Source organism: Condylostylus longicornis, unplaced genomic scaffold (genome assembly GCF_029603195.1).
Source record: "Condylostylus longicornis isolate FDR11 unplaced genomic scaffold, ASM2960319v2 ptg000004l, whole genome shotgun sequence".
NCBI lineage: Eukaryota > Metazoa > Arthropoda > Insecta > Diptera > Dolichopodidae > Condylostylus > Condylostylus longicornis.
In genome coordinates this window covers 21,610,261-21,616,265 of record NW_026577973.1, presented here as the reverse complement: position 1 = coordinate 21,616,265, position 6,005 = coordinate 21,610,261, and positions in this window count along the sequence as shown.

The following is a 6,005-nucleotide window of genomic DNA, read 5'->3' as shown; positions in this document are numbered from 1 at the left end:
ATTACTTAACTATATACATATATTTTTTATCTTAAGTAACTTTATAGTATAAGATAATTAAGCGAATGCGGTTAAATCGCTAAAATTTCCTTTAAAAAATAATTTTTTGATTTAAAAATTTGAAAAAGAAATTCTATAAGAAACTCTTCAATGCTTTTTTTCGCAAATATTCTAAGATTAGTTTAATAGTTGATTATAAAAAATGGTGATTATAAAAGTTGATGAACAATATTTAGAACCACTTAAAATATTCTAAATAGATTACACTTTAAGATTCCACTTAATTTCAAATTAATTGCCTTGGAATTAAAATGAAGATAGAAAAGATTTTTACAAAATTAAAAAAGAAACATAAAATTAACGAAAAAAAGCAGAAAAGGGATTTGAGATAAAGGGTGGGAAAAAATTAATTTAAGGATTTGGTGTTCTTTAAAAATAATTGAAGAAAAAAACTATTATAGCGTGTAAGATGTATGTAATTTTTATAAGAAGAATGGCAGGTTTTTTATTTTTTTTATTTTAAAATAAAACTTATTTAATTAAATAGTTTAGTTCATCCAAGTTGAAGTATGTACTTTAGTAAGTACTATTTCAATAAATTGTTTAAATTATATTATATGCACATATATATTTGAGAACTACAAACAGAATAAGGACGCTGGTTAATTCACTTTATTAGAAAAAATTTCCAAATATCGAAGTCAATTAGTGACAAAAATTATTTATTTATTAGAAATGGTTTAATAGAACTTCTAGAATATTAATTGGTTTTTTTAATTTATCTCTAAATTAACTCTATCTGTCTGTCTGCTATGAGATAATTCTATTCCACATAAATTAGAAAGGCGAAATTTCGTAAATACAAATATATATTTGTTTAATCATAAAGACATTATTTCTCTATAGAATAAAATTTTTTCGTATCGCCCCGAACACATATAGCAAAATGCAATATAGCCCGGCAAAATGCAATCTTTTCACAAACTACAATGCGTCCAAAATAAAAATGGCATTTCTATAATTTCATTTATTATATTATATTTGCCTTCATAATTATAATTATTGATAATAAATTAATAAAATGATTTACTTTATATATTTTTTAAGATCAATTATTTGAAACTAATAGTTCGACATTGCTATGTGAACTGAATGATTGGAAATGTGATAGAAAAAATTTATATTGTGTCATAGTTGGAATTCAGTTTACAATGTGTATGCGAGAATTTGTGCATTTAAAAATTTTTTGACATCTAAAACATTTGTATGTGTTTTATGCTGTCAATATGAAAATCATATGGTCTGGAAATGATCGGGATTTTATAAATACTACGTTTTATTTTAACAATGTCAATAATTTCATATATTATACATACATTGTGTTGCAATTATATTAATTCGAAATTTTTTCGAGGAAATTCTTATGTTGACGTGTATTTGTTATTATTTTCTTAAAGCTTGGATCAAATAAACCTTATATAAGTAATTATGATATACGAATATACATATATGTACGGATCATGTATTTGTATTTTGGCATGTAGTTCTTTGAAAAAATTAAAAAAAAATTATTAAATTTCAAGAAATTAGTAAAAATTTTAACAACATAAGTGTGTTGATTTAACTGTTTGTGAACATCCAGGATCTCTTGAATTGAGAGAAGACGTCTTAAACTGGGCGTAATTGAAACCTTAAATTTTTGGCTGTGTATTTTGTATTATTTAAACTGCTTCCGCAAAAATGGATTACTCCCACTTTCTTTGTTGTTATACCATAGTTACCATGATTAGTCGATCATCTTTTTCGTAATAATTAACTAAATTTCTTAAAAATTCCACATAAAACAAATTCCTTTTTCCGTTGTAATTTTTTTGGAGAATTTAATTAAATTTAAAGTATTTTAAAAATTATAAATCATTTTCCTTATTTCGTTTCTAAGGCGTCAAATTTGTTTTAATTTCTTTATGTATTAAATGTTGTGGGGATTAATTAGAAAAATACGAGCTCTTCATTTCTCAAATCTTGTGATAAACAACTAAAAAGTAATGCGATAAATATTTTTTTTTCGTGTTTTGTTTGTGAAAGATTAAAGTTTATTTATTTTTTTTTCTAATTTATTTTAATCATTTTATATTTTTGTTTGTTTATTTCACTAGTGCTATGAATATTTTAAGTATGTATGTATATATGCAAATTTGTTGTACCCAAAATTGGCTAGTGTACTTTCAGAAGGAACTAAATTTACGTAACCAGATATTATTCACTATTTACCTAAAATTTTAAAATAAGATGAATTGCAAAAAAAGGTCTTCTTGAACTTGTACATGTTGTGGGGAGTTGAGCAAGAATTTGTTTTTTAAATGAAAAAATTTTATCTAAAGAACAAATTTAAGATTTTACAAAATGCCGTTTCCTTAGTTATGTTCAAATTAAAATTTTTTTACATATTATGTTTATATGCAAGAAAAAAAGATTATTGTAGGTTTGAGATTGGCTATGGTAATTCAAATACCTATACCTATAATACGTATGTATGTGCCGGCTACCAGGTAAACCTATGTATGGATGTGTGTATTAATTTTAATTCTTATACCCTACACCTTAAAAGAGTCGCTTGGGTGATTCTGAAAGGTATACAACACAATATACCATTAATTAGAGGATCGAAATTGGGTAAAAATTTTGTTCAAGACTGGGTGCTAAATCTTAAGGGTTTCCGAGTTTCAGGGATTTCAACGAATTTTCAAAAAATTTTTATTTATCCAAGGTTTTTGGATTATAACTTTCATTCTAAAAAGAAAGGAACTTCAAACAAACAGTTTCTGAAAAGCTTAGTAGAGGGCTTAAAATAAACATGCTTGGTTCTGTATCTTACGTATCTTCGGAATACCAAGCATTCAAACTTTTAAGAAAATAAAATTTTTCCCTTGATTTTTTTAGTTTTTTCTAGCTAGATAATTTCATAAGAAATTTTTTCAAACCTTGAAAGTCTTTTTTATAGAATTTTGCCCAGCTGCTTAAACTTTAATTTAAGCCTAGAACTAATATAGAACAAAAACCATATCTATGTCAAGATTTTAATCTGTAAGTGAAAAATAGGATATTTTTACTATTTTTGATTTTTTTTTATTTTAAGCGCTGTAATTATCAACTATCATTAATGACGAGAGTCACTTGAAAAAACAGTTGACATTTCAAGAGACGTTATTTTGTAAAAAATCTGAATTTTAAGGTTTTTATTGAAATAATAACAAAATTGAAACGAAATTTTGTACAAACTTTTAATTTGAAAAACAAAAATTGATTTTAAAAAATTTGCAATTTTTGAAAAGAAAAACTAGAATTTTCATTTTGGAAAAACCTAAAAAAAAAATCTAGTAATCAAAAATTTTTTTCAAAACTTTTCTTGATAAAAAAAATTGATAGGTTTTTTATTTTGCCAGTTTTTATAAGAAATGGTACCTATATGGTTTGAAATTTTTAAATGCATTTTTCTCACGTTGGGTGCAATTTAAAAATTTAAAAAAAATATTTTCGAAATCTAGACAACATTTAGCATCTGAAGGTATATATAAAAGTTTTTTATGGCTTTCTTATTGGTTTTGATGCAAGCAGGTTTTCCTGGTGTCGGGTATAATTCAATGGACTAAACGTTTTGTTACTTGTTTTCTTAAAAATAATTTTTTCAAAGAAATATTTTATTTATAAAATTATTATTGACCCGACAACGAATTAGCAAAATTGTCTTAAAGAATAAGAACACATTTTGCAAAAAAAAAAAATCAGTTGGTTTTTAATATTATTTGTATCCTTTACCTAGACAGGATATGTCCGGATACATACATACTTACATATTTACCTAAAATATTACAAATATTTAACTTTGTATAAAATTATCGAACTTTAAAATATTAAAAATATGTCAGAAGTATGGAGAAGTTTTAGAAAAACAAATCTTAATCTGCAACTTTGTTTTTTTTATATCCTTACCCTTGTATTTATAGAGGTTAGCATGTGAATGTTTTGAAAAAAAAATGGACACAGAAGGATAGAAATCTTAATTTTTTTTTATTTTTTTATTAAACTTTTATTTCTTTAACTTAATTTATCATTATATATTGAATAAAGAGATCTGTAGATAAGTATAATTCCATGTAGATAAGTATATATTCCATTTATAAGTAAATTCATCTATAATAAAGGAGATGTAAATCTGTAAAAGATGATGCGAGGGACCGTATATAATGTTAAAAATTCCTCCGCCTAAATATTCGTTAAATGTTTATATAAATTTTAACTGGTAAACTTAGTTTTTTTTAATAGTCTGGAAAGTAAATTTGAGCTTTCAGAAACTTTACGTCAATAGCTTTTTGTCTAACTTAAGTATATACTTCTCAATGGGAAGTTCTCATTGAAATAAAAAAATTATTGTGTGCGTAATTAAGTTTTCAGTGAATTCAAATAAATTGAGAAAAGATGTGGTAATGCAATTCGGTAAGGTTATTTATTCGTGTTCAATCATTCCATTATGAGTATTTGGATAAAGAGTAGCGCATTGGCTCAAAATCCTAAAAAACTTTTCCAAAAAATATCAAACACTTTTCGAGTAATATTTGATTAAAAATTACACCACTAAAAATTAATAAAAATAGTGTGATTTTTATTACTATACAGCACTAAAAATTAATGAAAATAGTGACAATTTTGTCAGTTAAAGTCTTTAGAATGGTTTCCTATTCGATATTTCTCGGACCATGAGAAATTTTTCAAACTTTAATGATTAAAATTAGAGCATAGACAATCGAAAAAATTCTGTAAAAACTTTTTCGAAGTTTCGAAACATTTTTTGTGAAATTGTCGGAAAATAAAAGTGTTTGTCTTTCCTAAATTCCACAAATGACAAAATATACTACAAGAGCCCTTTATTAGCTTTTTCAAGAACTGGTTGGTGAACTTTTGAAGCTTCTATCTCTTTTTACGAAAGTTATAAACGAAAAAAAATTTGACGAGCATATACAAAGTTTTCTGAAGTTTTCTCGAAAAATTGGTACCATATCTTAACGGGTTTTGCAATGCTATATGCTCCGATTTTTGATTCTCAAATCAATGATATTAGGTTGTTATATACTTTTTGTCACACTGTACATTTGCCTACATGTTACGGTATTGAATATCAAAATGAAATACTTTATTTTTCATATACATATGTACATAAATAATTTGTACATAAATTTATATTAAACTATCAATTGATTTGAAATTTCAATAATAAAATATTCAAAAAACTTCAATCTCTTTAACGAAAATTTTTGAAAACAGGAATGAAAAGATTTTCAAAAGTAACCAAGTCAACTACAATATTATAAAAAAATAAATTTATTTTTATTATTTCAAAAAAATAGTTAAAAATACATTTAAGCAAAAGATAGTAAAAATAGAAGGAAAAAAAAACTTTTTTACAAAAATGATCGTAATAAAAATAATTTTTACAAAAACGATTTAGAAAAAAATTTAATACTCGTATAAACCATCATTCGAATAATATAATAATATTCGGGTGAACAATATTCAAAAGTACCTGCATAAATTTAATACTGCAGCAATTTATTTATTTGACAAGATTAATGCGGGCTGGTTAAGAACTAGTTTTAAAACTTTCGGTAGATGATTCTTATTCGTTAGTTGTTGTAGTCATACATAAGTTTTTCAAAGTTGTTGGAGCTGAAGCAATGTATTGTTCACAACTTACACTATTGTAATATTATTCATGTCAGACTTACCGATTAATTGTGGCTAAACATGAAATTCTGAATTAGAAAACTGACAATTCTTTATCAAAGCGTTAATCATTATCTCAAAATTGGTGAAAAATAAAGTTTTATGAAATTAAGTTCTGAATGTAAATAATATTGCTTTCATAGAATTTGGAAAAACCTGATAAAAATTAGACTGAAAATTTTAATTTCATATGATTTTTGATAAAAATAACTAACAAAATTTGGTTG